This window comes from Heterocephalus glaber, unplaced genomic scaffold, assembly GCF_053883595.1.
Source record: "Heterocephalus glaber isolate CG9 unplaced genomic scaffold, H.glaber_assembly_v1.0 deba00001504, whole genome shotgun sequence".
Lineage (NCBI taxonomy): Eukaryota > Metazoa > Chordata > Mammalia > Rodentia > Bathyergidae > Heterocephalus > Heterocephalus glaber.
This window is the reverse complement of record NW_028258324.1, coordinates 35,196,960-35,224,781: the sequence shown is the minus strand read 5'-3', so window position 1 is coordinate 35,224,781 and position 27,822 is coordinate 35,196,960. Positions and strand designations below refer to the sequence as shown.

The window sequence follows — 27,822 nt, the reverse complement described above, 5'->3', positions numbered from 1 at the left end:
CATAACAAACTTTAAAAATTAGACACTGAGGGACCAGGGATTTAGCTCAGCGTTTTCGCTGCTTGCTGCGCAAGCGCAATGACCCGAGTTCGATCTCCGGTACCAAAAAAAAAATTAGACACTGAGCTAGGCTCTTGGTTCAATCTCCAGCATTGCGGGTTGGGGGGGGGGGGGGGCTGACATTGAAAACTATTAAATCAAATAGTGGGACCAGATAACCTATTATTCAAAAATGTACTTTATAGCATTACTACTCAGCTTAGTACCATATCATAATTGATGTACATAAGGTCTCAAGTTATAAGCTAAAACAGAGTACAACTGGAATTAAACTTCCTTTAAAAAAAACCTCATGAGAAGTAAAAACTTATATACCTATCCTTAAGAGAAAAGTAGAATTCAAAACATTCTAAGTCACAGTAAATCTATGTATTTTACTCATATCATTCTTTCCTCAACTGGGAAAGTACTCAAACTGGGCAAAAAAAAAAGTTTAAATAGTAAAGGTTTTCACAGAAGCTCTCCAACTATTTTCTGTTATTACTTAGCCTACAACATTAACTCTGTCAGGTTGAGGATACCCAAGACTGCCCGAAGTACTCATACTTGGCCCTAAGTAAGCCAGAGTCCAAAATACCACAAACTGGAAAATTCATAAAGATACATACAATATTAAAAGTTTAACCAGGCCAGTGAATTACAAAGGGACAAAGTTTATAGTCTCAGGTCTATTCACATGCCAATGTGAATCCCAGTAGGGGATTCTCCCTATCACCCTAAAAAAAAAAAACTTTCTAAATTAGCTATGTTCTTTAAGTGCCAGTATATGTTTGATATTGTGTTACATATGATTTGTGGTTAACTTTTAAAATTCAGAAGACTGAAATACATTAGACATCTTTCTGTTGAACACTGTATTTGGTTCTCCCTACTGCAATAACACAGCACTGTTTCCCAGACACCTTAGACTCTCTCTATTCCACCAGATTTTGCCTAAATATCTTCTCCTCACTAGCTCTATCATTTTTACCTTGTTAAATACTGAAACTTGCCTTCTCCCAACATCCAGAATTCCCAAAATTCCCTATCGTTTGGGGGAGTGGGGGCAGAATCTCACTATGTAGTCCAGGCTAGCCTAGAACTCATTATGTAGCCCAGGCTGGTCTCGAACTCACAGTGATCCTTCTGCCTTAGCCTCCCAAGAGCTGAGATTATAGGCCACCATGACCAGCTGTTCCAAAACCATGTATCTTGTTTTATTTTCCTTTTTTCTATGGTATCACATCTAACATATTATATAATTTACTCGCATATTATATTTATTGTTCTCCTCAATGACTAGCCTCCTTGCTAGAGTGTAAGCTCCACAAGAAGAGTTTCTTTTGCTAAGGAATTCCAGTTGTGTGGAACTGTGCCTGTCACAAAGAAGACACTCAAATATTTGTTAAAAAATGAATAAATTCATGTAGTACATTCCCAAATTTTGTTGTCTTGTAATGTCTGCATGACTATTTAACATTTTCCCTTAGAAAATTCATTTAGGCACAGATATTCCTCATTTAATGACCTACCTGTTTAATGAGTGTTTGGACTTACAATCCACCACTCAGACTTACAAACTGCGTTTGGACTTCTGACACAGGAGCCTGAGCAGCAGGGCAGCCTTATGGTGGCTTCTTCTGTAGTACAGTACTGTCAACTTTGTTGACAGTACTGTACAGTAGAGCACTGTAATTTTATGTTCTGTTATAGATTACAGTATTGCAGGAAAGAGTTATGCAAATAAAAGCAAAGTCACTAAGTTGGAGTTTCTTTTACCATTTTTTGTTCTGAATATTGTGACATATACACTACATACAATTCATCATTTAGTGACGAATTTATTTAACAATCTTGTCGCAGAAACAGAACTTGGTCATTAAACAAGGAAAGTCTATATTGATCTGATTTGTTATTTTCCATGTAGTATCTAAATTATCTTAATAAATATAAAAACTAATGGCATTCTCTCCTCTTCCTAATAAAACAGTATTAGTAGAACACGTCTATATTGATCTGATTTGTTATTTTCCACGTAGTATCTAAATTATCTTCATAAATATAAAAACTAATAGCATTCTCCCCTCTTCCTAATAAAATAGCATTAGTAGAACAGATCAATTACCATAACAATATAAACTTTGGGCTCAAATTTACATTGTTCTCTCTCTCACACTATTATAACACCTAAGTAAAATTATAAAGCAAGTTTCAGTAAAAAGAGTGTGAGTGTGTATGTGTGCATGTGTGCAGAGTGTGTGTGTGTCTCTGTGTGTTTTATACCAGGCATAGTGGATTGACTAATGGTCAACTTGCAACCCCAGCTGAACTGAATCAGCGTGGTCTGGGCATGAAAGATCCACTTGAAGATTGTTACCAATAGCCATAAAAAAAGAACTGGAGGGCAAGAACTTGGCCTGTTGATTTTCTAGCAGAAGCTTGCTGATGGTTTTCCTGATGCAAACTAGGCTGTTCTCGTAAGAGGAGCTCAGGACCTCGCTGTCACTGAGAATGGCTGTTGTTCTCCTCAGGGGAGCTCTGATCTTCACCATGAGCATCACTTCCTGGCTCCAATGTGGATCCCTCAGTTTGGTGGCACAAATCCTTTATCTAACCAGGGTAGGTTTTCTGGTTTCCATCACTGGCCTTTGGGCCTTCCAGATGCAGATCCTTAATACAGACAAGCAAGAGGCATTGCCGTGGGCTCTAGGCCACTGGCTGGACTCGAGGAGGATATTGCCTTGGACTCTAAGCCTTTAGCTGGACTTGTGTGGGAAACTGCTGGGACCTAGGCTCTCAGCTGAATCCTTTGGGCTTCTAGTGTGTGGTTAATCTCTTGCACTCCTTTGCATTTGACTTTTTGGGTAATTATCATAAACTAATCTTAGAAATTATGTTTCCTGTATTTAATGTATTCCCTTGCCAAATCCTGCTGACTACAACACCAGGGATCAATAACCCTAGACCTTTTTTATTTTTTAATTTGAGACAAGATCTTGCTAACCCACTAAGTTGCCCAGGGTAGGCTTTACAGGTCTGTGCAACCACACTCAACTAAAATGAACTCTCTCTATCATTAGTTTTCCAACAAAATGTATCCATATAGTCTCAGCTATAGGAGTCATCCAGTCCACCATAATTTGCCACATTTTCTTAACTCTGAGATCACTGCCATCACACCTTCCCAAATTCAGACATTTTCCCCAGATGATAGGAATTCCTCTCATGTATCCAGAACTCTGACTCTAAGACAGAAAGATTCTTAGCATGACATATTTACAAAATTTATTTTGTGTCATTGTCCTCAGAGCCCCAATTCATAACTAACATTCCTCAGAAAGGTTTGAGAAAAGCATTCCATAAGCTTTCAGAACCAGAAATTGATTTGCTAATCATCTAGTTCATGATTCTCACCCCTGGCCACTCATCAGTCATCTGGGAAACTTTAACAATTATATATATGGTTAAAAAAAAAAAAAAGAACTTGGGCCTACACCTCATACTTTCTACAAAAACTAGCCCAAAATGGATCATAGACTTAAAGGTAAAGCACAAACTAGCATAAAGCTTTTAGAAAAAATCATGGGAGAAAAAGATTCATAATCCAGTGCTTGGCAAAGATTCCTTAGATTTCACACCGAAACCAGAATTTATAAAAGGAAAAATTGATAAAACTGGACTTCATCAAAATTTATCCATCTATAAGGACAGAAAGAGACTTAGCAGATAAATATCGATAAAATACTCATATCAAACTAGATTTTAAGGCCAAACACATTTACTATGAAAGAGGAACATAATGACAAAAAGCTCAAGAGAATTATAATTCCTTATTTGGAGGCATGCATAATTATATAGCCTATAGGTACATTAATGAAGGAAATTTTTAAAATAGTTTTCAGTAACTGACATAAGTAGACAAAAGATCAGTAAGATGATGACATAGTTGAACAAAAATAATGAATTGATCTAATTGGTATATAGACAAAGATTCTACTAATGACTGAAAAAGTATATCTCTTTCTAAGAAGTACAAATATTTATAAAAAACTGGCAATATAGTGAACCATTGAGCAGTCTCAAAAAAGGTTAAAGGATTCAAAGGATTCCAAGTATGTTCTTTGGGCAAAGAATCAAAATGAAATTATGCTAGAAAATAACAGAGATACCTAGAAAAATCAATTTATGTTTAGATATTTCAAAATGCATTTCAAAATAACCCATGGGTTAAAGAAAATATTACAATAGAAATCAGAGAATATGCTTAAATGAATTATGGTAAAAATACATGAAACAGGGAACATAGGGGAAGTTGGACTTACAGAAAAATGTATAGCCATAAATGGCTGTATGAGGGAGGGAAGAGACTAAAAAGCACTGATTTAAGCATGAAGCTCAAGAATTCATTAAAAAATGAGCAACAAATTAAATTCAAAGAGAGACAAATGGGGCTGGGGGTGTGGTTCAGTAGTACAGTGTCCAGAATGCACAAAGCCCTGGGTTTGAACCTTAGCACCACTAAAAGAGAAGGTGGAGGAGGCAGGGGAGGAGGTGGAGGAAAAAAGGAGAAGGGAGGGAAGAAAAGGAAAAAGAGAAGGAGAAGGAAGAAGATGAGAAGGTAGAAGAGGAAGAGGATGAGAAAGGAGGAAGAGGAGGAGGGAAACAAGGAAAAGGAGGGGAAAAGAGGAGGAAATAAAGATTAAAGCAAAGGGGTCCGGGATTTAGCTCAGTGGTTCTGGCGCCTGCCTCACAAGCACAAGGACCTGAGTTCAATCCCTGGTACAAAAAAAAAAGATTAAAGCAAAAATTAATGATTAGAAAATACACAGGAGAAAGGTCAATGAACAAAAGAAAGGTCAATAAGACCAAAAGTTAGTACCATAGAAAGTTATTTAAAATTAATGAACCTCTGATAAGAATGACAAAGAAAAGCAGAAAGGTCAATTAATTACTAATGGGGATAGAAAAGGGATTATCACAACAGTCTACAGACATCAAAAAGATAAGGTGCTAGAAACAACAGCCCACAAATAAATTTGAAAAATTAAATTAAATGAACAAATGCCCAACTGACACACGTAAAAAAGGTGATATCCATTACCTCCATATAAATATGGAGTTAAAGTCCTAATCAAACTCGTACTTGTTTTTAGAAATTGGAGAGATGATTCTAAAAATTGTATGAATATAAAAGTGGCAAAAATTAGCCAATACATAGTTATGAAGAAAGAAATAGGCAGAAGAATTACTTGATATCAAACTGTACTTAATATTTTTATTAATGTCTATTAATTTTACAAAATATTGATTATCAATGTGGTATTATCATACATGCATATAATATTTTGATCATACCCACTCCCCCGTTATGCTCCCTTAGATTGCTCTCCCTCTTACTCTTATGCCCTTCCTCTTGTCTAATGACAGTTTCTAACAGGCTTAATTTAAGCAACAGTAATTAATTAGGACTGTGTGGAATTAGTGTAAGGATAAACACACCAATTGTTATGGTTTAGATCTAAAATGGCGCCTAAATCCTCATGTGTTTGGAGTACAACAGGATTATGAGGGTCAGTTAGGTAGGGTCTGGTCAGAAAAGATGGGTCACTGGGGGTCAGGCCTGGAAGAGTATATCTCCCTTCCCTGTTCCTCCCTTTACTCTGTGCTTCCTATCCGCCATACTGTGAGCAGCTTTCCTCTACCATTGCCTTCTGCCATCCCATTCCACCTTGGAGCCAGCCAGCCTTGGCCTGAACCATGAGCTAATATAAACCTCTCCTTCTTTAAATTGTGAGTGTTAGGTATTTTGTCCTAGTGACAAGGAAAGTAACTAAGACACCAGTGGAACAAAACAGAAAATCCACTGGATTCATGCATATGTAGACAACTGATTTAAGACAATAATAAGCCTACAGAACAATGAAAAAAAGGAAGGTAGTACTAAGTAAGTAGTAATAGTACTTACCTATTCAACAAGTAGGTAAATAAGTAATAATGGGTCAGTTGGATGTCTGGGGATTTTTTGGTACAGGGGATGGAACTCGGGACCTTGCACTTGTGAGGCAGGCAGCAGAACCACTGAGTTAAACCCCCGGCCCTGGATGGCTGTTTTTAAAGGGAAAAAACAGCAGAAACAAAAGCAAAACTTCTCACTATATACACTATACAAAAATAAATGTTAATTTAAATGTTCAAAGTAAAATGACAGTTTCTAAGAGATTATCTTCATTATCCTGAGGTACACAACAAATTCTTTACACACACACACACACACACACACACACACAATATGATCCACAAAGGAAAAGTTACTTTAAAATCAAGACTTAGCCAGGCGAGGTGATGCATGCCTGTAACCTCAGCACACAGGAAGATCACCTTGGGTTCGAGGCCAGCCTGGGCTAAACAGAGAGTTCAAGGCCAGCCTGAACTATAGATCCAGTGGCAATATTTAACTAAAGCTACCTGAAACAACATAAATGAATCTCATAAGCAATGTTGAGGAAAAGAAGGATTATACAGAAAAGATTATACATCAATTGAGTCCATTTATATAAAGTTCAAAAACAGGCAAAACTTCTAAATGGCTTTAGAAGTCAGTACAGTACAGTGGTTATTCAGGGGAATGGGAAAACTATTGATTGTTAGAAGATTAAGGCAAAGATCAATTATAATCACTCATGGCATGTATATTTTTACCCATTACCTAATATTTCAATAAAAATTTTAAATAAACTTTACCGTTCTTATTTATTGGATTGGGACACCACTCTGAAATATTTTCCTGGATACCAGGCTAGGTTTAATTTTTTTTTTTTTTTGGTACCGGGTATCAAACTTGGGTCCTTGTGCTTACAACGCAGGCAGCAGAACCACTGAGCTAAATCCCCAGCCCTAGGTTGAATTTTTGAAAGCTCAAGTTATTAAAAATTAAATAAACCAACCAGCATCTATCAAAGGATAAATGTTATGGTTTGAATCTTAAATGTCCCCAAAGACCACGTGCTTATTTAGGCTTGGTCAGGAGCTGATGGTGCTGTTAGGAGGAAGTGGAAGCATTAGGAGGTGGGGCCTAGTTGGAGAAAGCAGGTCGTTGGAGGCGTGCCCCTTATGAGAGAGTATAAAACTGGTTTCCCTTAAAAGATCGGTAAGAGGGCCGGGGATTTAGCTCAGTGGTTTCACCGCCTGCTGCGCAAGCGCAAGGACCAGTGTTCGATCCCCTGTACCAAAAAAAATCAGTAAGGTTTAGATTCTGACAACAACCAACTATGCTTTTATTAAAAATAAATGTAATTTCAAATTAATTAATTAATATGAAACATGTACCTACTGACTTTGTTAAAATGTCAGATTCTATGCAGCTAGGAAAATTCAACAAGCACTATAGGGTTGACTGGAAAGAAAATGATCTGCTCCAGCCCCATCAATCTGTAATTTCTAAATATACATAAAATCAAGAACCAAATCTATGATATAAACAATCATGGATATAAATAAACAAAATTTTAATTATCCAAATCAGCAACCATGATAAATAAAAATCAACTGTGAAGTCCGAAACAAGGTTGTCCCCCCCACCCCCACAGAGTTCGGGATCAAACCCAGGGTGTCATGCATGCTAAACAAGGACACTACTACTGAGCTACATTTCCAGTACAACAGGGTCTTAAAACAAAGGAAAGTCTTGAGTCAACATTAAAGTTTTCAAAATGGGAGATTAAAAAAATCGTTTCAAGCTAAGTAAATGACTAGCACAAAACTCAGATGAAAACTTTTCACTAAATGAGTCATCAACCAATTATTGAAGCAAAATTTATCTCATTAGTAAAACTGAAGAGTCTAAATTTATTTAAATGCTAAACTCAGTTAAAATAACTAAAAATGAATTTAAAATAGAGTATTAATCATTTCTAACAAAAATAAATTACGTAGGTATCCTATAAGATAATGACAGATGAATAACTATTTCATTTTAGAAACTTTTCAGTGGCCTAGAAAAACATTTCTGGATCAAAATGTGAACAAACATATGCTAGCTAATCTTTTTAAAACACAAAAGTCAACTAAATCGACCAACTGTCAAGATACTTCTACATTAATTTTGGAGGAGAGATGTTATGTGAAAGTTGTTCTTTAAAAAGTTATCTTCAGGGCCAGGGATTTAGCTCAGTGGTTCTGCTGCTTGCCTTGCAAGCACAAGGACCTGAGTGCGATCCCCGGTACCGAAAAAAAAAGTTATCTTCATTATCATACAAAAAAAATCAAATCGTTTTCTTCCTTTCTAACTTTCCCAGTTAAGCACAAATGGAAATACATTAATGTATATGTGATTATCAAAGCATAATACATAAACATAAGAAAAATGAATTATTTCACTGAACCATAAAATTACAAGCAGTTAAAACAATTCTTTGATTAGGCTATGTTTGAGCATGATGGGGGGGGTGCAGTTAGGGTCTCACTATGTAGTCCAGGCTGGCCTTGAACTCATTATGTACCCCAGGATGGCCTGGAACTCTCGATCTTCCTGCCTTAGCCTCCCAGGTGCTAGGATTAGTTGTACACCACCATGCCCGTCTTGGGCAGGATTTTCTCTGAATTTATTCTATTTGGGATTCAATCATCTTCTTAATCTAAAAATGTATACCTTTTATTGAACTTGGAAACATTTTGGTCATTAATTCTTCAACTATGTTTTCCACCAGGTTATCTTTTCTACTTCTGGAATTCTAATTACACATATATGAGGTATTTCGTCATTGTCTTACAACTTCCTTTGGGTTGTTTTGTTTTCCTTGGCTTTGCTTTTTTTTACTCTTCAGATTGGATTATTTCATTTATCTGTTTTTAAGCTTTTTCCTTTGTCATCCCAGTCTGGTACTGTGTTGAGTCTTTTTAATAGGTTTTATTTCAGATACTGTAGTTTTCAGTTCTATATATTCCATTTGGTTCTTTTGTTTTGATTTCTCTGCTAAGAAGTTCTAGCTTTCCATTCATTTCAAAAGTGTTAAAAAAAAAAAAAGTGTTTGCCTGTACCTCTGATGTAAAGTTATAATAGCATTTTAAAATCTTCATCTGACAATTCTAACATCTGTTTCGTCTTGAAGTTGGCAACTGCTGTCTTTTCCCTTAAATAATGGTTACACTTTCTCATTTTTCTTATGCTGAGTACTTTTAAGTTGTATCATGCATATTTTAATATCATGTTGTGAGATTCTGTATCCTATCCTATCATCTATAGAATATTCACTCCATGGTTTGTTTTAGCAAGCAATTAACCCAATATGATTTAGACCAAAAGTTCTGTCTCATTTTCTATGGACTGTGGTTCCAGTGTCAATTCAGTTTTCAAAGCTTTTCTTAGGCTGCTTTAAATCTGTCTACCCATGTGCACCTCAAGAATGAGCCCAGGCCTTGTGCCAGTCACATTCAGAATAAAAGAATCTTCTCCAGTGCTCTCCTTTCTGGGATTACCTCAATACTCTGCACTCCCAGAAGCAGCTTTTCACAAACCTCTGGCAAAAAAAAAAAAAAAAAGTTTGTTGTTGTTGCTGTTTTCCTTAGAGTTTTAAGCTACTGTGCTGCCATCATATCACATGACTGGGATGGTTTTTAGGTTAAACAAAGCAGTGAAGAAAAGCAGGGGTGGGTGCCAGGGAGCTAACAGGACTCCACATTCAATATCTGGGGTTGCCCTGAAGAGCCAGGATATTTAAAAAACAAAATAGGAAAAAAATAAACAAAGCAAATGAAAACAATGACTGCCTCTACATTCTGGCTTGCAGGAGCTCCTTTCTCCAACTTCTAGCCAGAAATACAGGGGGTTTCTTCAAGAGTATTTCCTGCCTTTGAGACTTCCCTGAGTCAAATCTGAGAGAGCAAAGAGAAATTACAAATTAGTAACTCAGTACATATGGTTTACTTCTTGAAGTTTTGAGCCCCCCCCATCTACATGCTATTCCTTTGAGCCATAAAGTAACTGTTTTCAGTATTCTGTCCAGAATTTTTAGTTAGGATCTCACATGTATAATCTCTTATTTATCCCCACACATTATTCTAATAAAGAAGATAAAAATCTTAAAAGGAGAAACAAAAAAGACAAGAAAAAGAGAGAGACACCCAGAGACAAGACAGGAAAGAGTTCTATATACAAAATAGAACATAAGGATCTTACTTTGAAAAATGTGGCTTCAAGCTTTCCAATAACTACTGTACCTCAAAAGAAGCAAGAGCATGATGTTCATTTCATATAATCAAAACAAATCAGATGACTAAATCTGGTACAAGTATCCCTGACCTTGAGATCTTTTTTCATTGTAAAAGGATAACAGCGATTTCCAAACTTTCCTAAATACAATCCACAGGCCAAAAGCCAATTGAGTAAAATCAATAGAGAAAGTCAATATAATGAGTCTAGACGTCAGATTTAGGTCTAATTCATGGGTAGATTTTAAGAAAAAGAAATAGATATCTATTATAAAACCTTCAAGCATTCCTAGACTATTCTTCTTGAAAAAGCTTTCAAAAGTTCTGCCAAGCAATCCAGATTGTATTTCCTAACTAGTATGTGATAGGCAACTATTTTATGTGGCTACTATATGCACAAAGGCATATATATAACAGTAAACCCAAGCAGTGACAGATGCATCCTCTTATAAAAATTAAAGATCCTGGCTGGGGATTTAGCTTAGTGGTTCCACCGCCTGCCTTGCAAGTGCAAGGTCCCAAGTTCCATCCCTGGCACCAAAAAAAAAAAAAAAAAAAAAGTAAAGATCCTAATGAAAAATAAAGACAAAGTCTGAACACATGAATAACCTACTCCATTCATTAGGAGAGACAAGAGAAGCAGTTGGGGCTAGGGCCAAGATTTCTTTCAGATGAAATTGTGTATCTTCTCAAACATGAAGAAAAACAGACCCATGTGGGCAAACCTCAATGTGTGCAGCTACTTTGATTATGTCTACATTTTTTTTTTTTTTTTTGGTACTGGGGGTTGAACTCGGGACCTTGTGCTTGTGAGGCAGGCGCTGGAACTGCTGAGCTAAATCCCCAGCCCATGTCTACATTCTTAAAGAAACTGAAATATACAGGAATCCTACTGTAGTTTTTTCTATCATGTTATAATTACCAAATATTAATGTATCTAATTACTTCAGTGTACCTCAACATGCAGAGTTAAATCCAACAAAATAAGATTAAAACACTGACCTATTTTTTTAGAACTCTGTTGATAATACTTCATAAATTTATCCTGCAGAAACTTCTGAAAACTGAAACAGTTTTACTTGAAGTGAAACATTAACATTTTGTCCACAAGTTTAGCAACTGTAGTCTCACGACTGAAATGCTCTAAAATAACCACTTAAAATGAGATTTAGAAAATACAACACCACACAAATTAAACAGATCTCATTCAAGATCTAAAATTTGAATTTCAATTTATAACCTCAAAAGATAAAACAATTGTGACAACTTTTAAATCAACAGAAACAATGCGATTTCTAATTACATAAAATGAAGTCTATCCCAATTTTATTTTTCTTTCATTATAAACTTTAAAAATAAGCTAGCATTTCCTAATAATCAAAAACAAATTCTATTAAGTCTAAGTTCACAGAATTTCATACACTAGTGCAAACAAATCTATTTACTACCTTTATGTGTCCTCTTTCTCTTACATTGTGTGTTAAAAATATTCAAAAAGTCTTATCAGAAACTTAGTTCATAATTCTAGCAGGGGACAAGTTGATTGATTTGAAAGATTAAGTAGTTCATTTGTTTGTCAATACTGAAAGAGACTAAAATCCACAGTAATTAAGTCAGTTGCTGAGAAATATGCACAACCTTATTGACATTTAAGCACTCAAATTCTTGAATAATGAAACTGGTAAAGGAACTAAACACACACATCTAGTTTCAATAAAGTTGGTGACACCTTAAAATATTCTGCATAAATAATTTTAATGTTAGGCATTAACATTAAGGAAATGATTAGAACCACATTTTTCATAACAAAAGGGGTATAATTGACCTTTATTTTATTAGTCTACAATTTGCTTCACCACTGTTTTCTTAAACCATTCTAATGGCATATATACCTTGACAACCTCCCACAGATGGTTATGATTATGTGTAACAAGACAACAAGCTCATTGAAAACCTCTACAGATGATTAGCTAATGGGATGTCACATTAAATCTGATATCATAAGATTAAAAAACTTTTTAAAATTATATTGGAAAGATATATCATTTAAAATTGGCATTTAAACATTTTTAAATGAATTCCATAAAAACACTAGGTTCCTAATAGACTTAAGAGTTTTGAAAACAAATGTCAACATTACACAGCTTACCCACACACACACACCCCAATCATACTTGCCTGTATCATGTATCCTGTGTGTGTTCAAGAAGCAGAAATATCTATGTGGTTTTTTTGTTTTGTTTTTGCTTTCAACATAGCAGATATAGATGCTTCTAACACAAAACTCTGGTATATGTCAGAATTCGATTTGACTACTTCTTATTTCCTCTCCTAATGCTTGATGACTAATTCCTTAGAGATGTCCTTAAAAGCCCTAAAATGTTGTCCTTGGGTTGAAACTTTCACCAGCAATCAATCAGGAACAAATTAGACGATTGTGTCGAAATGTACTACACTGTTTAAACTAACAAATGAATGAAGAAAGGTAGTATATGGGAACATATGCCACTGCACTGAAGTCGCTAAAAGGATTTGTTGGAAGAACATTTTGTTTCCAGTGGAGCAAATATGGAATAAGAAAAGACAGTGATAAAAGAATACTAAGTCATATGGAAATCCAAATATAGTGACAGACACAATTATTTTACTAATTGCAAATGAATACAGTCAAATGGCTTCAAAAAGGAAAACTTTGCTTGGACTACTTCAGGTTTTGACCTCTGCATGAGAAATGCATTTAAACTGAAGCCCACCAAAATTGATTAACGGCGCCAGCCAAGGCCAGCATGTAGTTGAAGCTTTTTCCATCTATCACATGGCCCCAAGGATAGTTAAATGAACCTTAAAATGGCTACAAACAGCTGAATGACTACACAGAGTCCTGCCAATTAGAAATAATTAGGCAGTCATTTTGGTAGTAAGTCTTTTTAAGTGCATACATAACGATGCAATGATGCTTATTAACGATCTCATATGAGCTACGCTCAAACAGCCTGAAATAATTATGCAACTATCACAAAGCCTTGCTCATCTCTGTACTTCACCTTAATGCATTTAAAAATCCACTTCATTACCTCCAGTAATTAATCCTCCATTAATTGCAGGAAAAGCTCAGTTTACCAAGCTTCATTTCTAATTATCTTATAAATAGTTATGGTTCTAATTAATGTGTTCATTAAGACGAATATCTTTCTCAAAGCCATGCTCAGAGCAAAGGTTCGGCTTATTCTCTCAAAAGCCTAACTAGCCATAAGGTGAGGCCATTTTGGTTGCATTTGCTTTTATTTTAGTATACTCAACCACCTAATTGGCATTTAAAATCTAATTTGGAGAAACTTCAAGAAGGTTATGGAAAAAGAATTAGGGAGAAAAGATATTTTCAAACTCTTTTCCAATCAATAATCTTAAAACCTTAATAGGAAAATTTTAGTGCATCTTTTTTTGATAAATATTGACTAATATGCATAACTACTATAGCCGAGTGAATTTAAATTCCATACAAACTTAGCTTTTGCCCCTTCTTTTCAATTAGAAAATAAGACGAGAGATAAAATATGCTATTAAAACAAATGCATTTAAATTTATATTAGGTTACCTAGCTAAATTGCCAAAATAAAACAATTACTCAAAGTAAATTGTCAGCCATCAAAACAACCTTACACACATCCTGGGATCACCAATATTTCATATCATTTTAGAAGCATAGCTAGTCTGTGTGCCTTTTAAAAATAGAAATCTAAATCTGTGCTACAAAATTTACTGCATAAAAAAACCCTTGGCTATGACTGAAACATGACACAAAATCATTTTTTTCATATACATAAAATATTTTTATAATTTTAAGTGTATTGTTCAGAAGCACAAGCTGGGAGTAGTGACACATGCCTGTAATCCCAAAACTCTGGGAGGCTAAGACAATAAAATCAAAAGTTCAAATCTTACCTGGGCAATTTGTTAGGCCCTGTCTCAGAATAAAAAAGGTTGGGATGCACCTCAGTGCGAAGGCCCTAGGTTCAACCCCCACTACCTCAAAAAACAGACAAAAAACCAAAAAGTATTCTTAATATTTAAAAATCAAATTGCATTTTTAATGAATAAAAGAATATATTTGGGAAATCAAGTGAGTAAAATCCTTTATTAAAAAATGAATAGTTATTAGTTTAATAATCTGGCAGTTAATAATAAAGCTATAGTTCCACATATGATAGATGTCTCCTGCCTTTCTGTAATTTGCTTCTGCTCATTAATCTTCCCTCCTTGTCTCATTCCATGTAAGATAAGGCTACATAGTATCACTACGGGTAAAAAAAATTGCTCACTCTGCCAGCAAAATTTTGAAAACGTAGTTTCTTCATAGAATTTATAACAATTATAACTTCTAGTATAAGTTTTTCTAAAGTAGACTTTTGTGATATGCTTCACTGCGGTTTTGTGTCCCCCACTAAAATTTCTGATTACAGAGATTTAAATAAAATTTGCTAGAAGAGTAAATAAAGACTCTCAGTGAGGGAAGATCTTGTTTTACAGTAACATTCATCCATCCATCCTTCTGTGTTCTAGACAATTTTTAAGGTGCTGAGGATATAACGGTGAGTAAGGCAAGGGCTCTGCCATAATGGAATTGAATCTAATAAGTAAAATGCTCTTGAAACATTGCTACATCAGGTAGCAAAGGTAGAAACATTGGTTCTAGCCATAAATTTCAATTATAACATGAATTTCTATGAGGTACTTAACAACCACAGTGTAAATTCCCTACTACATCCAAAAGATCCTTCACAGAAGACATATTGGCACATCCATGTTTGTATTGCTGAGCCAAACACAACAGAGGAACTAAGTATACCGTTAACAATAAAATCAAAGTATGTAATTCAGGGTGATGTAATATGAATATAAATAGATTTATGAGAACACTACTTTGTTGTACCTAATTTCACTTCAATGACACTTTGCCTATGGGCACACAACAGTGATGTTCAGTCTTGATTGTATAATGCCCCAGGATGTCTATAACAACTTCAAAATGGGAAGTATTAAATTCTCACCATAAAAGTTAATTTAATTCATTTTCATTTAAAAAATAAATATTATTTGAAGGGGAAAGCAAAAGGAAAACAAATGATGGTAAGATGACAAAATATCCAAAAGGTCAGAAACTATTCTTTCTTTTTATCTAGGAGTTGAAGAATCACCATTTCTGTTTATTTTAAAAAGAGTTCAAAGTTTAGAATCATCACAACTTTTGTTCTCTTCCTTTTCATTCCCTTGCCTCCATCTACAATCAAATTTAAACAAATTAGGCTAAGGGATATCTTTGGTAACATAACAACACTTCCTATAGTCACTAGCCTAGTTCCACAACAATAATTTTGAAGTTAGCCACCCAGATTCATCAGATAATTCTTATAAAATTATTTGAGTTATTCAAAAGATGTATTATACAAATTAAAACTTAGTAGTAGAAATTTATTTTAAAAATTGTAATAGGTAAATGGCTTGGGGTATTGAAGATTTCTTTTAAAAAGCAGAGGCTTCAGGGAAGGTCAGAGAGACACAATCATTCATCATAAAAGACTTCAGGGGACATTTTAATAACTACCTGTGGCAGGATTTCTCTCATATTCATTATAAAATTCCCAAGGCAGGTTTTGCTTTCTCATTCATACTCACAAACATACAAAATGGAGGCTGCCCATCAAATGTAGTGTGAGTCAATGCAGTTAAATACCAGTTGTTTTATCACTCCATTCATTACCATAGTTTGCAATAAAGAGATAAAAGCTTTACAAAACTGAAGTGAACACACATGCACACATACATATTAAGCAAAGATTACTGGAGCTATGAGATATTTAGTTTACACAGTTGAAAAATAACCAACTCACAAATCAAATAAGGATTTCATCAATACTTTTTTTAATAAAGGGGGGCTCAATATTTTTAAAACCTCTCGTCAAAGATTATATATGTATTATATCTGTGTGTTTAGTTACATGATAGCGACTGATGAAATAATCACAAGCTCTAATGCAGCTTTTCTACTTACAACAATCCTAGTGACTGTATTTCTACTTTCTTATACCTACAAAACTGGTAATTCTCATTTGAATTCTGTTACTCCTCTTCTTGCAAAAAACAGTGCAATCAAACTGGCTTTCAGCACTCAAATTTGACACTGTAAGTTGTCTCCTTTATTTATGAAATGGGGACAATATTAACTCCCACAAATACTGTGAGAAACAAACCAAAATGTATGTGAAAGTATATTTTGTAAAGCCTATGGAGCTATACTAAGATTCCTACAATCTTCTTACTGGTTTTTATACTCTCCTGCCTTTGAATACTGGCTCAAAAGCCCCTTTAGGAAGTTGAGCTTACCATACAAAGGGCCAACATATTCTGTTCTAGAATTCTCTGGGTCACCTCCAATTTGCCCCAGTGGCTACTCTTTGTTTTCTTAATTTTTCAGTCTACCTCAACCATGTATCTCGTTTGGCTCTTAGAACTGGTGACTTGGTTGTAACTTTTTACTCTACACATACTCCTTTGGATCACTTTAATTTACAGCTGTCTCTGAACTCTAGTTCCACAATGGAATCTCAAGCCAGATAAACCAAAACCGTGCCTTACTAGACAGGACACTCTCTGAAGTTACTCCTCTGTATGGAATAGTTATGGTTGCTAAATAAGAAAAAGGGCTTTTGAGGCTCTCCTGTATGGGGAGAATATATCTCTTTCTAAATAAACACAAATTTCTCTAAGCTCTGAGAAATTCATCTTCAAGGTTATACCAGCCCATATTAAAAGATGGAAGGGAGGCAATTTCAGATATTTATTCCAAAAAGATATCCTACAAGAAATGTTACAGCGCGGGCACTATGGCATCTGGAGTTACAATGAATGATGAAGTCATCAAAGTTTTTAATGATATGAAAGTAAGGAAATCTTCTACACAAGAGGAGATCAAAAAGCGAAAGAAAACAGTTCTCTTCTGCTTAAGCGACAACAAAAGACAAATAATTGTAGAGGAAGCAAAGCAGATCTTGGTGGGTGACATTGGTGATACTGTAGAGGACTCCTACACATCTTTTGTGAAGTTGCTACCTCTGAACGATTGCCACATACAAAACAAAAGAGTCTAAGAAAGAAGACCTAGTATTTATATTCTGGGCTCCTGAAAGTACACCATTAAAAAGCAAGATGATTTATGCTAGCTCTAAAGATGCCATTAAAAAGAAATTTACAGGTATTAAACATGAGTGGCAAGTAAATGGCTTGGATGATATTAAGGACCATTTAACACTTGGAGAGAAACTGGGAGGCAATGTAGTAGTTTCACTTGAAGGAAAACCGTTGTGAAATAGACAGTCAAGTGCCATCTGGATCATAGGGGCTTTCATTTTTCCAGCTCAGTCCATTGGAACAGTATTAGGTTTTGTTTTTTGTTTTTTTCCCTTTCCACTGGACCCTTCCAACACAATGAATGAAGGAGATACCATTCATTTAAGCAGCTTGTCAGTGATTGCCATTAGACTGTTTAATACCATTACTTTTGTGGTTACTTTTATATACAACCCAAGGAATGCCTTCCCATCTTATGTTAGCCAAAACAACTGGTTATATGCCTCCTTTGCTGCAAGCACTACAGTGAATGTGACTGTCAATGTGACTAGTTTAGAATACTGCAGAGGATAAGCTAATTGAATGCCTTGAAAGTATTAGCCACTGGTAAGGTGGTAATCTTTTTTCAGTATTATTTATAGTTGCATGATTGCAGTTCTGTGAGGCGCGCAGCATTCATACACCTCACCTGCCTTGGCAAGCCTATTTTTTGTGACATGGCAGCATAGATATAACACTATGCATTAAAAGCACTTTTTTGTAATGAGTTTAATCCTTTGAAAAGAATGCCAATTAAGTTTCATTAACTGTGTCATCAGTTTATCCTAGTACCTCAGTGTTGATTCCTGCTACCTGTGTATCTTTAAATAGTTGTTACAGTATTAATGCCTTTGTGTTTTCTGTTGAGTGTACACTACTGAATAAGTGTAGAAGTTCTATGTTTACCATGTGAGTCTTGCAACACTAAAGATAGTTTGAATATCAGTCATGATGGCAATTTCTGTATAAAAGAGTCTTAAATGGAACATTGTTTTGAGATCAAACTCCCTACCCTCACAAAAATGGCCATGTTGCAATAAAAAGTGTGGCATATTAAAAAAAAAAAAAAAAAAAAAGAAATGTAGAGAATTTGCTATCTTAGGAAACCATTTTAGAAATATTTAAGATATACAGTAAATGGAATAAGCTCAGTGGTAGAGTGTATACTATACAGGCCCAAAAGCCTGGGTTCAATCAACAGCAACACAAATTTTATATCTATGATATATCGTGTATATATCATATATATATATATCACTTAAGGCTCTGAATGTGCACATATTTCAAAACAGATTAAATGAACAGACTATTCAAAAATATTTTACAAATTAATATCTCAAAGCATTCTGAGCCCCTCAAAGAATGAGCTTTAAGCTTGTTTTTGTGTAAATAGATATTGAATAAAAATCTGTGAAATTAAGGCAATGATAATCCAGACACACTATTTATCAATTACTTCTCAAACTAAACCCACAGGGCCAGGGATTTAGCTCAGTGGTTCCATTGCCTGCCTTGCAAGTGCAAGGTCCCGAGTTCAATCCTCGGTACCAAAAAAAAAACCTACAGAGCAATTATATTACATTGCCAGTATCTCAAGGTTTCTGAGCAGAAAGATCTATTCTGCCCCAAACCAGTTCCTCCTCTGATCAAGACTGATCAGAAGTGTGAACTTAGAGCCATCAAAGACCCTTAACTATTATAACTCCAAACTTGGAGTTAGGATTTTAGAATTCAATTTGGTCTAGACACTCCTAAATCTATTTTCAAACTCCCAAGTCCACTCACTGCTCTGAGTCCTTGATAAAGTTATAAGACCCATGGTCCTCAGAGGTAAATCATGATTCTACACCTACACTGCTGTCAGGATTAAAGAAAAAGAATACCCATTAAACTTTCTATATGAATGCTTGATCCTTAGTATTAAATTATTTGAAATATATTAGTATAACTCAATGCTAATAATCTAATTTTTTAGTTTATCTGGTCTTTATTCATTCCATACTGTTTTGAATACTTCACAAAGCTTCAAGAATAGAGAAAAAACTCGAAGTATCTAATGTTTTTTTAAAGTCTGCTAAATCAGGTATAGTCAAGATTTCAATTTGTTTTAGAATTTGGATTTTCTTCTATTTTTTGAGGGAAATAGCTAGAGAAGAAAGAACGAAAAGCTTTGTTTGTGTTTTGAAAATACTTACCCCAGTCTCATAATAATGCTGGAAATTCTCATTACATAAATTTTATCTAAGATTACACAGTAGATGAGCAACCAACAAAAGATAAGTTGTATATGTTAATAATAATAAAGGTTCTCAAAAACATACCCCTTAATCCAAGAAAATAATCTTGGTTCAAAAAACTTTGTAGTAGAGGTTAAATATAATGAACATACTGTTTGAGATATTCAACTGTCCTCAAAGGGCATACTTACTCAAACTCTGGAGAGAGTCTATCTCTCTTAGACTCTAAGATCCACATGCTCAAAGATCAAGAGGGCAAAACTACCAATTAGTTTTCCCATCTATTTAATTCCTAATACAGTGCCGTTTGAATATTCCTTAGCTTTCTAGCAACCTGAAGGGAACACTTAAAAAGCTCTCATCAGGAGACAGCATTAACCTGCAACACAATATCATGCAACACTGTCATTCTTAAGTTACATCAGGAACGACTCTGCTTAGCTTTACTTGTATCTGAAACAACTGCTTTCTTGTCTAGGTATTTTCTAAAACAACCTGAATTCTTGACTATACTTTATTTAGCAAATAACATTTTTAAAAAGTTAGATACCTCTAGCTTGTCCCTGTTACTGTTGAAATTTTATGAGGAAGCCAGCACGGTTGTAAAAAGTGCCTTTAACAGTTTAAGAATGAAAAATAAAAAGTAGTTCAAGAAAATGGGCTATGAATAACCAATAAGTGGGAAAAAGAACTGCCTCAACTAGCTCTGAAAGCAGAACGCCATACCCACCCTCAACTTTCTCCAAATAGAAAAGATGGAGATCTCTGTGTTGGTTAAGGTAATCTCTAAAAGAGGCATTTCAACAATTGAGACAACTATATCTATATAGTTAGCGCAAAAGCAAATGTGACTAAGAATAAATTTAACAATGGAGACACAAACAGAGAAGATATAGAGGGGAAGCTATTTAAAAGTATAGAATGCCTGTTCAGGGGTAACTTAGTAAGTTGTCTGGAAAGGTCTACTTGCTTTCCTCAAACGCCTGCTACACCTGAGAAACATACAGCAGTTCCTACGCACATGTAGGGTCAACTTCGGCATCCTTATTATTCTAGATTTTCTAAGCATTAGGTTTATTAGATCTACTGAGACCTTAATTTTCAAAGGTCCTATAAAATGGTCTTTACACCTAGGATAAAAAGTATAAAATAATCAAATATAAAAGAAAACACATATTGACTCAAATATGAAATCAGCTTCTAGGTTACAATTTAAAATTCTATTAAATGTAAAATTGTAAGACTAAAGGATCAAAGTTCTATTTCTTTTCTTTTTTTGGTACCAGGGATCGAACTCGGGACCTTGCACTTGTGAGGCAAGCAGCAGAACCACTGAGCTAAATCCCCAGCTCAAAGTTCTATTTTTAATTCAAATCATATCTCTTGAAAAGAAGAAATATCTTTAGCTACCTCACTTTCCACAACAGGTACAGTGCCGGGGATTTAGCTCAGTAGTTCTGCCGCCTGCTTCACGAGTGCAAGGATCTGAGTTCGATCCCCGGTACCAAAAAAAGAAAAAAAAAAAAAGATTGAGCCGGGGATTTAGCTCAGTGGTTCCACCGCCTGCTTCACAACAGGTACAAACTGGAAATGATGAGTTATCAAACTTTTATATACCAAATTATTTCCCATACAAGTTAAGAGATTAATTCCAAGAGAATTGTAATGGACAGAACAATATCAATTTCATTAGCATAACTTTTACTGTTTTCACACTTTCACAAAATAAAATTTGTTATATCAGTCCTTTGAAATATTGAGGAAGAATTAAATTATAGATACTTACTAAGTATATCATAAGTGCTAGTCCCCAGCTAGTCGTTCCTATAGGACTGAGGAGCTTCTTAGAACACAGAAATTTCATTGCTAAGCCAAAAAACACCCAGGCAAGCTAGGAAGGTTGGTCATCCTAGCAAATATTAATATGGCAAGGGCATTGTCTTCAAGGTGGTCACTATTACCCATTATGATTCCTATGTTGCTTTTTTTGGGGGGAGGGTACCAGGGATCAAACTCAGGACCTTACACTTGCAAGGCAGGCTGCGGCACCACTGAGCTAAATCCCTGGCCCTGTTGCATTGTTTTTTTAAATGAAGCTCAAGTAACTTTAATTATTTACCTAAAGTCAAACAAATAATAAGAGAAATAGAGTGTGGGGGGAACCCAGATCTGCTAATATGTCGTCTAACTCTTACTTCCTATACTATGTCTTATCCAAAAAAAAAAAGAGAGAAAAAAGGAACTGCCCCTAAGATATAAGCTAGTTTGTTAAATTAACTACACATATCTTATATAGACAATAAAGAAAATAATTTAATACCTTAAGGCATAATCACAGGCTCTAATGTGTTTTATTTCAAAAGAGCCTAACAAATTTCATTTTATCCTACAATATTAAACATGTCATATAGCTAAACCATAATGCCAAGAACTTCAGTTGTTTCTTATACTATCTTAAGATATTTTAATTAACATTCATTTATTCAACAATACTTATATAGTGCTTAACAACTACAAAGACCTTGTGTAATCTACTGTAAAGCAACAGTGAACCATTTATGTACTATAACTGTAATCATGTTTATATGTATTATCTTCCTAGATTCCAGCTCCCTGACAACTACTTACAACATGTAGCAGAGGGCCTGTGTATTAGTCAGCTTTCTGTCACTATAACAAAATATCTAAGATAATTAACTTATACAAAAAAAGGGTATAGCCACGTGTGGTGGCACACACCTATAATTCTAGCACTTGAGAGGCTAATGCAGGAGGATCATCATGGGCTACAGAATAAATTCAAGATCAGTCTGAATTACATAGTGAGACCCTGTCTCAAAAAACAAAAAAGTTGCTGGGGATTTAGCTCAGTGGTGCCGCGCCTGTCTAGCAAGCACAAGGTCTTGAGTTCGATCCCTGGTAGCACAAAAAAAAGTAAATTTGAGCTCACAGTTTTAGAGGTTCTAGTCTATGATCAGGAGACACACTACTTTTAGGCCTCTGGTCAGGGTGCTAGAAGACAGTGACAGTGAGTGCATGGCAGACTATACTCCTCACTTTGTGGCCAAGAAGCGAAAGGGAAAAGGAAGAACGTTAGATTCCACAAACCCTTTCAAAGGCATATACCCAGTGACCTAAAGACCTTCCACTAAACCTCACCTCCTAGAAGTTCCACCACCTCCAACTTGCATCAACCAGGAAACCAAACCTTTAATACATGGATCTTTGGCAAACATTCCACTTCCAAATGTTAGCACCTAGTTGGCATTCATCTGATGGGGTTTAAGACATATGTACTTGAACAGGATCCACTTTTAAGTTGAAGGAATTTGACCAAAAAACACAGAAGCAAAGGTTGTTCTGACTTTCTCTCCTACCCTTTTCCCCTGAATCAGTTCATAAAACCTACAAATAATTCTCTGACTTAATCCTTAAACAGGTCATAAAACCCTCATTTGAGAGTACCCTCCAAATCCCCAGGGAAGCCATCTCTGAAGATACAAAGTAGGAGAGGAAAAGCTGAACAAACAGGCCTTGCTAAATTCTCACTAGTTCATTTTTTTTTTGGTACCAGGGATCGAACTCAGGACCTTGCACTTGTGAGGCAGGCGGAGGCACCACTGAGCTAAATCCCCGGCTCTCACTAATTTATTACCATTATAGTAGTATACAACATGCTTTTTGTATCCAATCATGCTTCCTCATAACTATCCACTTCTCCAACTCAGTACACAAAACATATACAAATTTATCCCATTTGAGGGTCTTCATTTCCTCATGATAAGCCCATGTCACATAAAATTTTTATTATGTATATCCACATGCTTCTCTCTTGTTAATCTGTCTTTTGTTAGAGGGGCCTCAGCCATCATATAGTGATGTGTGATTAAAAAGATATTTTCTCCCCCTAAACATTCAAATGATAAATATGAGCTATATGGGCATTATCAGACATAAAGCTCTGTAAGAATATATGATCTAGATAGAGATGTATGTAAATAACATCACTGAAGCAATGCAAAATAAATTTAACATGACTAGTATAGACCATGAAATTATTACTAATTTAAAAGAAAGACACTGATGAAAAATTGTTTGTAATTCTGATATTGTATGAAGTGGTGTCTTTCATTTCTTTAAAAAAAAAAAAACCCTACCCCTAAAAATATCCTATATAGAATGCAACATATAAGACAATGACAATTATATGTAAATTTTTTCCTGTTTAAAAAAAACAACTCATAGCAGTCCCAGGGGTACCTCCATGAAATTCCAAAACTCCATAAATTAAGGACCACTCCTACTTCTAAAATATTTCTCAAAAATGCTTTCCCACTCCAACTATCACTTTATATTTAGCAACAATCCTCTCTTATAGGCTCTTATATGTCCTCTTAATTGACTATAAGTCTACTATTATATTTAATGTAGAATATGAGCTCGATAAGTATTTTGTGGAGTAGACAAAAACACAACCAGACAGCCTATTAAATGAAGATCCTCATTTGAATTAGTAAGTTACATTAATCTATTTAGAAGAACATTTTGATTTTTTGCAGTCTGTTGATCTAAATAATATACATCATTTTTTAGAGGTTGTGCTCAAGTCAGAAATGCTCAGCTTTGTAATTTTCCCAAAACACAAAGTAAATTCAGTCCTTTGCTTTTATGCTAAGAGAACAAAAGCAAATAAGTAATATTATCTTAAAGTGGTACAATAAATAAAACCATCTTAATAAAAAGGCATCTAAAATATGTGGTACGTTTTTCTAATGATGATTCAGTTGAAAACTCTCAGCCTTTAATCTATCACATCCTTTAAGTTGGCAAGAATAATTCAGTATTACAACTTGATCCTTTATAACTTTCCTCTGCTTGTCCTACACTGGAGGCTAAATTTTACCAAAATCTTTTACAGTATAGTCTCCATAAAAGAAGACACTGTTAAAAAAAAAAAAGAAAAGCTTGGTGCCTGCCTTGCAAGCGCAAGGTCCAGAGTTCGATCCCCGGTACCAAAAAAAAAGAAAAAAAGAAAAGCTTTTAATTTTAAAAGTCATAAATGTTAACAGATATGTGGAATGTTAAAGATAAACTCATGGGGGAGTACAGCTCAGTGGTAGAACACTTGCCTGGCATGTGTTGAGGCCCTGGGTTTCATCCCTAACAATACAAAAAAAAATTTTTTTAATATAAACTCAGAAGTCTTTTTAGCTGCAGTGCATTTTAATAGGGAAAAAATCAATATGTTTCCTAAAAAGATAATGTATACCTAATTTTCTCAAATAATTTTCCCACAGATATTTTTACCACCAAACAGGAATAAATGAATATGTATTTTCCATCTTGAAGAGTTTCATTTCCTTTTATTGAAGTCCACCTGTTCATTTAGACCTTGCACTTACACCAAGCTTGCCATTCCTACAGCTCCTGCCAGGCTCTACACCAAGATGCACTGCATGTGACCAAAGCAGATGAGACTATCTGATCTAAGGCAGGCAGTCCACAGGTAGGCCAGCAACCCTTGAGGAAGTTCATCACATATAAAAATTATTAGTTAAGCCATTCAAATTCTCTCAGGAAGCAGGATGTACTGAAAAAATGATGTAATTAGAAGAAAGAATAAAAACTAAAACAGAAATGTCAAAGGAGCTTTGATGATCATTGAGTATGCCAAGTTACAAACATTTAGGAGTAAAAAGAAGGTACAGAAAAGATATACTCTGTTGTAGGTGAAGAAGCTAGCACAAATGTATATAGTAGTTGTGGTAATTCAGTTCTGGAAAACTAGAAAGTCTCACAAACATATTGTTGCTAGGGCTACTAGAAAAGAAACAAATGACTTAAAGGGGCTCAAAACTTGGGAAACAGTAATTCCAATTTATAGATGAATGTACAATGCCAGAGAGAAATCAAGATTAAACTCAATTTCTAAGTCATGGAAAGGGGAACTGAAATTCAGGTTTTGTAAATCCTAGCTTAACAGTGTTGCTATTTACTGTGCTATTTCTCTGGACCATGCACAAGACTTCCGACTACATCTCACATACACATATATACACCTTTCAAGAACAAATTAGGTTTTGTACATTTTAGAAGGAAAATGATCAAGTTGTTCTTTCAGCCCATTTGAACATTCCAATAACCTTATAATACGATTATTGATACAATCTCTGCAAATAGTCTCAAATATCCTAAACCAGGAGAGCTAAACAGTGACAAATACATGAAAATACAAGAAAGGCATGGCTTACTCAGGAAGTTTCTCTGAAAAAAATCCAAGATAATAAATAAATATATATTAATTATGATGGCTAACAGTAACATCTCAGAACTACTCACGCTAGCACATGGACTCATATCAATCCAAGAACTACTACAGTTTACAATAGAATGAATAAAAAAATTGTAAGAGTTTAGAAACCAAATACTAGTCTATAATAGTTTAGAAACTAAATTCCAGTCAGTTATAGACTAAAAACTTGGGGTTAAAAAAAAGTCCTTTACCACAGATAATTTCAGAACTCTGCTAGACTATGTAAAACAAAGTTAATGTGATTACTGTAGGATTATAAGAATTTCTCATACTGTTCAACAGAAATGATACTTCTAAAACCTACATTTTTGAATTTGAAAAAGTTTTGAACAAACCAGCAAAGTAGTAAGAAATCAAGATTTCATTCAGGAAAGATTTTTTACATTTCATCTTTCAAGGCTGTTTACTACCTAACCACACAGAAAATAATCTTTGTACAAAGAGTACAGTAATCTGTGTACGGTATTTTCTTTCAGGATATAAAGGAATGAAAACTGATACCTTGTGGTCAATGATAAATGTATAGTTAGGCCTCCTGAATAAAAGAAAAGGAAAAAAGGGAATTTCTTTAAAGATACAAAGTTCTTTAAAGATATAGAGCACAGACTGTCACAAAGTGTGACAAGGCTTAAATGTGAAGGTAGGCATATTGTGTTAGTTACTTTTCTCTCATTGCTGAGACGAAACACCAGAAGTTGGAAGGAAAGGGGTTTATTTGGCTTACAGTTCGTAGATGTTTCAGTCCATAACCGGCTGGCTCCAAGGCAGGGATGGCAAACAGGCATTGTAGAGGAGAAACAACATGGCATACACAAGGCAGCAAAGGCAACAAGAGAGGTTAACAGATAGGGGATTAACAGCCTCTCTCTGGCCCTTTTATCTTATTCAGACTACTTAGGGCGGGTAGCACTCACACCCTTAATCCTAGTACCCTTGAGCCTAGCATTGCATCATGAATCAATTCCAGCTTCACACACTCTAGATCAAGCCTATGACCACATGAGGCTTTGGCTTGGACATCTAGACCCAAACCATAACACATATGCAAAAGCATGAATAGATAGTCAGAAAATCAGCATCAAAACATCAATTTAACAATGGCATTGTGTCATATAAGAAGTTTTTTCATTATTTTGTAGATGCAAAGTAAAGCACAGAAATACTGCTACAGAGAAAAAGCTGAAAACAAAGATGGGCAGAGAGAGGCAGTAACACCACCAGCAGCAGCAACCATGGCAAAAACCTTGGTGATTGTTGAATGTATATACTAGGTATATACTATATTATATTCGTACCCTTGAGTATGTTTAAAATTTTCTTAATAAAAAAATCAATCAACTTAGCTAAAAATATTTCTGAAAAAAATATGAGTATTTTAGTCTACCACAACCCCTTAAATTTAAAAATAAAATCTACACATTTAATATTCTTTGACTAATCTTACAAATACCAACAAGGGAAATGCTTTTAATAAAGCATGTCAAGAAACTATAGATGTAGTTCAAACCATAACCATACAAATTCAGAATGATGCTTTAAGCTTTTCCAAAGCAAATAATAAAAGCCAGAAAAGTAGCAGGTATGTACCTTAATGATAACTTAAGAGCCTTCAGCTTTGCCATATGAAGTTTAATTTCCCAAAGTACTCAATTATGGCTTGGTCATATCCTCTTTAGAGGATATTGCTTGAGGATAACATGAAAACCTTTTCTGTCAGTTTCTTTCCTAGGTTGTTACCCACAGTTCTACCTTTTTTTTTCTTCATTTCATTTAAGAGTTTCAGCGACTACTAAAGGGCTTCAGAGACTGTTTAAAAGTTTCATGACTGCTAAAAATTGACAGAATAGTACATAAGAGCAACAT

The 27,822-nt window shown here is 34.9% G+C and overlaps 1 protein-coding gene and 1 pseudogene across 11 annotated transcripts in view; one reads left to right on the top strand and one right to left on the bottom strand.

The window, feature by feature from the left end:
* The window catches only part of Rsrc1 (arginine and serine rich coiled-coil 1), a 399,395-nt gene that overhangs the window by 339,617 nt on the left and 31,956 nt on the right, over positions 1 to 27,822 (bottom strand). The window lies entirely within an intron of this gene.
* LOC101726423 (cofilin-2 pseudogene) lies at positions 17,116 to 17,892 on the top strand (annotated as a pseudogene).